The 9,080-nt window shown below is 36.8% G+C and overlaps 1 non-coding gene across 1 annotated transcript; it reads right to left on the bottom strand.

Moving 5' to 3' along the window:
* Positions 1–1,649: 1,649 nt before the first annotated feature.
* Positions 1,650–1,756, bottom strand: LOC121207330 (small nucleolar RNA R71). The gene has a single exon (XR_005902426.1). It is a non-coding gene; the product is annotated as a small nucleolar RNA R71 (small nucleolar RNA).
* Between the last annotated feature and the right edge of the window lie 7,324 nt (positions 1,757–9,080).

Below are 9,080 nucleotides of genomic sequence, written 5' to 3'. Positions count from 1 at the left end.
CAAAACACGAGGAAAAAGTCAATTTTTGGGGTTTCTGAGAATTCTAAAGTTTATAAATACACACTAGAAGAGGACTTAAAAGGGCACTGAGAGTAGAACATAGAAAAGACTCGAAGAATGCCAACAGATTCAACTCAAAAGCAGGATCTCCTTCAAGAATGAAGATCTCCATTCAATTTCTCTCGAAGTTTTTGGGTTTCTTTATGTTTTGTTATTTTCTTATTGTTGAGATGTTTTCCCTCAAAAGTACGAACTAAATTCCCTAAATACGAATCTTATTATTTGATTTGTTCTAATTACATGATAAATATTTGTTCTTGATCTCAATTATGTGTTCTTATTTCTTTTTTAATGATTTCAGGATATTAATTCATGATTGATGTGCTTATTCGGTGGAGCAAAAGTCCCTGTTTAAGAGTAGATCCTGCATAATTGTGTGGAGTTACATGCAACCTTAGAAATAGGGTGATATAAATCTATCGGATTAGAGTAAAATCTAATAGGGAAATCTATAGATCGAGTTAATGCAACGATAGGGGTTTCAATTAGAAAGAGATTTCAATTAATCAACCTAGAGTCAGTTATTTTTACTCTCGAAAGAGATAGTAATATAATTTAGGGATTTCTACAGATCAAGTCTAATGAATACATCGTTTAATTTAGATTTAGAATAATAAGTGAAGTCTAGGTGGATTCTTTCCTGGGTATTGTCTCTCTCATAAGTTTTCTTCGATTATTTTCCCAATTCGCTCTCTATCGCTTAGTAATTAGTTTAGTTAAAATTAGATTTTAAACCAATTCCTTCAATTTATAGGTTAGATAATAAAAAGATAGTAATTACTAGTACTTTTAGTCCTCGTGGATACAATATTCCCGACTCACCGTAGCTATACTACCTTTCGATAGGTGCGCTTGCCTTTGTCGTATTTTAGTTAGTTCGTGTCGTCATAAAGTTTTTGGCACCGTTGCCGGGGACTAAAATATTAGGAACACTTAATTTTTATTACTTTAGCCATTTTTATTTTTGTTTTTACTTTAATTTACTTTTTGTTTGCTTCTAGCAGGTTCCTTTAGTTTATGACTAGAAGAAACCCCTCAGGACCCCTCGTATTCGACAGTGAGATCGAAAGTACAGCTCGCAGGAACCGAAGAGAAGCAAACAAAGTGGAAAGAGTACACTAGAAGAGCAATAGGACGTTATTACTGATGAGATGACAAAAAATCAAAATAATCAGTTACCTCCTGTGGTTGCTGTAAATCCTGTAAATCTGAATCCTGCTCCTCGTACTATGTACGATTACGCTAAGCCTAATTTAACTGGGGTTGAATCTAGTATTGTTAGACCTGCTGTTGCTACAAATAATTTTGAACTAAAGCCTAACACTATTCAAATGATTCAACAGTTTGTTCAGTTTGATGGTTTGCAGGACGAAGACCCAAATACTCATTTGGCCAATTTCCTAGAATTTTGTGACACTTTCAAGATAAATGGCATTTCTGATGATGCCATTCGGCTATGGTTGTTTTCGTTCTCATTAAGAAATAAAGCTAAATAGTTGTTGAACTATCTACCGCAAGGATCTATTACTACATGGGAACAAATGACCGAAAAATTCTTGTTGAAGTATTTTCCACCGGCCAAGACAACCAAGCTGAGGAATGATATCTCCTCCTTTGTACAAACGGATTTGGAAACCTTATATGATGCATGATAGAGATATAAGGACTTATTGAGAAGGTGCCCTCACCTTGGGTTACCTCTATGGCTACAGGTTCAAACTTTTTACAACGGTTTGAACCCCTCAACTAGGCAATTGATAGATGCATCCGTAGGTGGGACTTTGAATAATAAAACACCTGAGGAAGCTTATGAGTTTATAGAGGAGATGTCACTGAATAATTATCAGTGGCAAATCATGAGAACAAAGCCAAAAAAAGTAGCTGGTGTTTTTAATGTAGACACGGTCACCATGTTAGCAAACCAGGTAGAGCTTTTAAGTAAGAAAATTGATGGTTTGTATGGTTCTACGCAGGTACATTCAGTGATGCAGTGTGATACAAGTGGAAGAGGGATGAATAATCCAGAATGCTTAGCCTACGACCCTAGTACAACAAACGAACAAGTCAACTATATGGGTAGCAATTCTAGACCTCAGAATAATCCCTATGGTAATACTTACAATGTAGGTTGGAGGAACCATCCCAACTTCTCTTGAGGTGGTCAAGGAAATCTGAAATCACAACGCCCTCCTGGCTTTCAATAACAACCTTACCAGTATGAGAAAAAGTCGAACCTTAAGAAGATGTTGATGAAGTTTATTTCGGTGTCAGAAACTCACTTCTAAAACACTGAAACAACACTTAAAATTCAGCAAGCGTCGATTCAAGGGCTCGAGAATCAAATAGAGCAATTGGCTAAGATGATTTCGGAACGACCACAAGGTAGCTTGCCAAGTAATACCTAAACTAACCCAAGAGAACAACTTTATGCAATTACTGTAAAAGATGAGGAAGGGTTAGTTGAACCAGAACCGAAGCAAGAACTTGTGGTAAGTAAAGGTAAGGTTGAGGTGAGCCACAGCGAACAAAAACAGGTAAGTAACGAGTATAAACCTTGAGTTCCATATCCAAATGCAACAAAGAAAGACCAAAAAAATGAATAATTTTGTAAATTTATTAAACTCTTGAAAAAGTTACATATAAACTTACCGTTTATTGAAGATCTTTCAAAGATGCCCAATTCAGTGAAATTTTTAAAAGAGTTTTTAGCAAACAAATGGAAGTTAGATATGCATCGCACGTGGAGCTAAATGCAGTCTACTCAGCCATTCTACAAAATAAACTACCTAATAAATTGAAAGATCCAGGGAGTTTTACTATTCCTTGTTTAATTGGTAGTTTAAATGTTAATAATGCTTTGGCTGATTTAGGGGCGATTATTAATGTCATGCCCTATAAAATGTTTAAGCAACTAGATCTTGGAAAACCCAAACAGACTAGGATGAGTATCCAATTGACAGATAGAACCATTAGATTTCCTAGGGCTATTGTTGAAGAATTATTAGTCAAAATTGATAAATTCATATTCCCAGTTGATTTTGTTGTTTTAGACATGGATGAGGATAGTGACATGCATTTAATTTTAGGAAGACCCTTTTTAGCAACTGCTAGAACCATCATTGATGTTGAAACAGGTTAATTGATACTTCGTGTAGGTGATGACACAATTAAACTCCAAGCTCATGATTCTGTTAAGACATCTAGTAATCGAGATGATTATACGAGTTCTATTGGTATGAGTAACTTCGTCGCTCAAACTCATTTACAAGAAACCCCTAGGAAGAGCGTGATGGAGTCACATTCTACTCCTTGCAACAAAAGCAGAACGAGTCACAAGGAACTAAGATTACAGATCGACGAACTAGATAAATGGCAAACACATGTTAAAGAGGAACCGAGAATACACGATGAACCAAAGCAACGTCATGACTAGCATAAAGATGGAATAAAGCAATTTAAGGTCAGGGACCAGGTATTGTTAGATGTGAAAGACCCTCGAATTGCCACTTCAGAGCTTAATACAAATGGAGCAACTCCTTTTACGGTACTTCATGTTTTCCCATACAGTACAGTTGAGGTAAATCATTCTAAACTCGGCACTTTTAAGGTAAATATTACTTGACTCAACCCATATGTTGATAATAGACTTAATAGTGAGAAAGAGGAGTTTCAACTCTGTGAACCACCGTGACTATGCAAATACGAGGTAAGTCGAGCTTAGACTTTAAATAACCGCTTCTTAGGATGCAACCCGAATACTAGCACTGCTAATTTTCTCATTTTTATTTCAAATTATTTCTTTAAAATTAACTAAACATTAAAATACAGGTTTTTGACCCACACGGCTTGAAAACACGGGCATGTCCTAGGCCGTGTGTCTTAACATAGGCGTGATAATAAGTTACACGGTCGTACGATATGGCCATGTGCCCCATACATCCTGGACACACGGACGTATCTTTGGCCGTATAAATCTTGAGACTTAGTTTTTCTTTTTAAAAGAAACTGACAGAGAGTTACACGGCCAAGCGACACGGCTGTGTAACCCATACGGTAAGGACACATAGGCCTGTCCTCGGCCGTGTGAGCCCTGAAGCTTAAAATCCCTTAAAATAGACAGAGACACAGGCTAAAAGAGGCCACACAGGTGTGTCCTTGGCCGTGTGTAAACTGAAGCATAAATTTTTAGATTTAAAACAAGTCGGAGAGCTACACGGGCAAGGCACATGACTGTGTGTGCGATCACATGGGCATGTGGGAAACCACACAGGCATGAGAGAAACGAATGAGATCGCATACGGCCGTGCGACACCACCGTGTGAACCACACAGGTGTGTCCTAGGCCGTGTGAAGACTGGGTGGGTTAAAATTTTATCGACACGGGTTAACCAGGAAAGCCACATGGGCGTGTCATAGGGCCGTGTGGCCCAACACGGGCCTAACACGACTGTGTCACCCTTTTTAATCCCCAATCCCTAATTTTCTCACTTTGCCTTCTTCCTTTAGTTTTCCTTAACCCTAGCCGCCACTCTCTACCAATCTCCTACGTTTCGGCCACCAGCTCGCTCCAACTTTGACACCCTCATCTCTTCAACTATTCGCGCCGACCCCTAGCCCCGAAATAACCTTTTTTTTCCCCCTCTCACTTTCTAACGAGCCGACTCGACCCTCCACAACCCTCAACCTCTTTTCATCTCTTCCTTTCCCTTGACTAGCCATCCACCTCTGACCCTCACCAACCAACCCTCTCGCACACACACGCCTTTGATCCTGTACAAACCGCCCCTCCCTCATACCTTCTTTTCCTTCCACGATTTCCGCGCCTCCGTACCACCCTTCCCCCCGTCAGTTTTTATTTTTTTTCCTTTTTCTTTTATTTATCTCTTATTACTCTTATTATTTCTTTATTATTGTTTTCTTTTACTTTGCTTTTATTTTCATTAGTTTTTAGTATTGATTTATTGTTTATTACTGCTCTATTGATTTGTTCACTCTTGTTATCTATTTGCGTCTACTGATGGAGTTTGGGATGGTTCTTGATTTTGTTATTAGATTGATTGGTGCTTGTTACTAGTTTATTTTATTTTTCATTAAGAAGAATAGAACATTTAGTTAGATTTAGTTGCGTTCATTTTTGCTAACTTTCACAATTCATTTCATTATTGATTCCTATCAGATGTTATTAATCTTCTAGCACTTTCATTTGGTATTATCATTTCATTTTTTCATGATTAAAAGTACATCCCTTTAGTAATCTAATTGATTGAGCTTAACTAGATTTTGATTTTCTATTAGCTCATTTCCACTTGTTGGTTCGTCAATTTAATTTATTTGATCATTTTATTTCAGGTAAATCATGACGAACACTCGTGGAAAATCTAAGGTCGCGTTCTTCGTTTCAAAAAAGTGGAAGTACCCTGGTGGGACCTTCTCCTCGAGCGTATCTGCCGAGGCTCGCCATCATTATCTCTGATTTTTTACAGTCCCCTAGGAGGACTTATATTAACTTTATCGAGTACGACCACTCGGGTTAGGACGCTGCATTGATTGGCCCACATTAAAACAAGTCCGTTTGGATGATGATGTGCGTGCGATTATTTCCACAGCCCCGTGGGATTGGTTATTCACCGTTATCGAGCCCACTTATACGAAGCTTACCTTAGATTTCGGTGCCATATTTTCGTTCCAGCAAGTCATGTCAGTCCACGACGAGCTAGGAACCATCACCATTCACCTTGGTGGTTTGGTGTGACATATGAGTGTTCTAGAGTTCAGTGCTGCTTTGGGACTCTACACAGAGGAGTTCATGAGTGCCGAGGATTTTATTCAGCTTCATCAACATATTCATCACTCACCTTCGCATTGTTCGACTGATCTCACGGGCAGCCTAACATCCTATGGCGCTAGTCGCTCAAAGGCGACTTCTCTCCCACCTACCCTATAGTACCTTCACGCTCTTCTAGCTCATACATTGACAGGTCAGAGAGAGAGAAAAAGAGTGGTTAGTAATTATAACGCCTATTTTCTGTGGAGCATGGCTACCAGACATGTCTTTGATTTGGCGTACTTCATCGCGCTCGCCTTTCGCCATCAGACTGAATGCCACAAGAAGGACCCTATCGTCTAGGCCCTTACATGACTCCCCTCACTCGACACTTCGGTCTTCTCAACACATTAAAGCAGTCCTCGACACTTACCCTAGTCGGTCAGATGTCCCCTCAAGGCACCTCAAGCATGATCCACATGAGGATGATCGAACGACGATGTGGAGTGGACCCCCTTCGGTACAAACATTCTAGTCTGACGTTTAGAATGACCTTGAGGACTTCACTGATGACGTTCCTCCCTATCACGAGGATCCACCACAGCCTCCACCATCAAGTCACTGACATGCTCCTTCTGCTGCTAACTTTTGAGGAGTATTCTCCGAGGAGTTTACTAGCTTCTGTCAATACTGTGCTCAGAGGTTCGACAGTATTGATGCCACTTTGCAGCAAATTTGTTAGCACCTCCATATTGATCCTCCAACGCCATCGACTCGCAACATTAATCAGTCTGATGATGAGGACCATTGAGTCCATTTGTCTTTAGATTTATTTTTATTTTTCTTTTTATGTTTATTTTGTCTTTATATTTTGAACTCTATTTTAATTATTGTTGTTGTTTCTAATCGAGTAACCCCTTTAATCCTCTTCAACCTTGTGTTTATTTTCTTATCAGTTGCTTAGAATTTTGCACTATACCTACACTTATCTATAATTTCGCTTTTCACTATTTTGGGCATTTCATCCAATAATCAGGGCAGTTTCAATTCTCTCCCTCTCTTATGATACTTCTGTTTCTATAGTGATTATCTATTTTTGTACATTGAGGACAATATACATCTTAAGTGTGGGGAGGTTATTTATATGATTATTTGAAAATCCCTAAATTATGCCTTGTGTTTAAGTAATTTTCTCATATTACTATTAGAATGAATTCTTATTGATTTGTGATTATCATTAATGTGTTTTAGATTTAATTCATAGGTATTTGTGCATTGATGGTCTAAACTTTAAGACACTAGAGAATCAAGCATGATAAGTCTATTTTCAGAATTAAAATTTTTTTAGGTTGTTTCCCTAAATTGTGGTATTACCTTGAAGTTTAAAATTTGTAAGATTGACATCAAAGGCCATAATTTTTGTGAGATTTTAAGCCTTTAGAGCATACATTTTTCTTTCTCACTTTATTATTGGTTATGAGTGTATCAATATTGATTTTTTATTCTCTAACTTGCTTTGATTATAATGTCGAGACCACACTTTTGATTTGATATACTAAGATGATAAAAGCACTTAGGTTTTAATCCATTTATCCCATTAAAATCCTACATTCATAATTAACCCTTAGTGAACCCCTTTGAGCCTAATAAACTGTTTCTTGATTTACCTATTAATATTAACCCATAACTTATTTTTGATTCATTGAGAATTGTTTCCCTTTTAGTAACCCTCTTTTTGTCAAGATTTGATTTGGTTGGTTGCTTAACTATGTTCTTTTGTTTCAGTTGTTAAGTTTTCTCTTATTATCTATTGTTCTAAAAAAAAAGTGAAAAAAAGAAAAATAAATAATACATTTATGTTGATTATTACTAGTTCTATGTTTTTGAGCTTAAGTAGTTAATTTCATATTTTGAGAAGAAGCTTGTGTTATTCTTTAATAATTTCAATTGATGTAATTATTTAGTATTAATTTATTTTTCTAGTTAGGTAATTTATCAATTCGATCTTGATTCTAACCTTCTTTTTCAGCCTTTATCCACACCTTTAACCCAAGCCCCGTTAAAACCCTTTAAAGACCTTTTGATTTGTGTATCATATCATTTTATAGTGGTGGAGATTTGACTTTCATGCAAGCCTATGGTAATGACTTTTCATAATTGACTTTTGAGTTCTTAATTTTTAAACCTTAAACACTTTGAGTGATTTGAGCAAATCTTTAGCGAGGATGTAAAATCTTATTGATTTTTAATTTAAGGTAATTAATTAGATAAAGGGAGACACCTATGTTTTCATGTCTTAAAAAAATATGTGACTTGGATTGTTTGACTCTTCGAGGCCCTTTTAGTTGAATTATCAATGTGTAATTATTTGTGAATTATGATAAAACATTATTGATGAGAATTATAAATTGAGACAGTTTAATTTTAATTGTAAGTTGAGGATTTTGCTTGAGGACAAGCAAATGTTTAAGTGTGGGGATATTTGATAAACCATAAATGTAAGATGTTTTAATCTCATGCTTGGCATGTTTTTGGATGATATATTACATAAATTAGTGAATTTGATGCTCCTAATCCTTTAATTTCATGTTTATGTACTTAGGTGAGTATAAGGGAACAAAAGGAGCGGAAAACAGGCTAAAACAGGACAAAACAGGTTGTCTTAAGGATCTATACGGCCAAGCCAATCCCACACAAGCTGAGCACACACCCGTGTGAACCACACGGGCTGGCCATACGCCCATGTGCCAGCCCGTGTCGATACCGCTCCCTGTTTTTATAACACACAAAAAGTCAATTTTTGGGGTTTCTGAGCATTCTAAAGTTTATAAATACACACTAGAAGAGGACCTAAAAGGGCACACAGAGTAGAACGTAAAAAAGACTCGAAGAAAGCTAATGGATTCAACCCAGAAGCAGGATCTCCTTCAAGACTGAATATCTCTATTCAATTTCTCTTGAAGTTTTTTGGGTTTTTTTATGTTTTGTTGTTTTCCTATTTTTGAGATGTTTCCTCCAAAAGTACGAACTAAATTCCCTAAATACCTAGGGAAGATGAAACCTAAGACGGATCTTATTATTTGATTTGTTCTGAATTTACATGATAAATATTTGTTCTTAATCTCAATTATGTGTTATTATTTCATTTTTTAATGTTTTCAAGATATTAATTCATGATTGATGTGCTTATTCAGTGGAACAAAAGTCCCTGTTTAAGAGTAGATCCCACATAATTGAGTGGAGTTACATGCAACCC

This window comes from Gossypium hirsutum, chromosome A01 (assembly GCF_007990345.1).
Source record: "Gossypium hirsutum isolate 1008001.06 chromosome A01, Gossypium_hirsutum_v2.1, whole genome shotgun sequence".
Lineage (NCBI taxonomy): Eukaryota > Viridiplantae > Streptophyta > Magnoliopsida > Malvales > Malvaceae > Gossypium > Gossypium hirsutum.
Note: the sequence above shows the minus strand (reverse complement) of the source record. Positions and strands in the feature narration are given on the sequence as shown.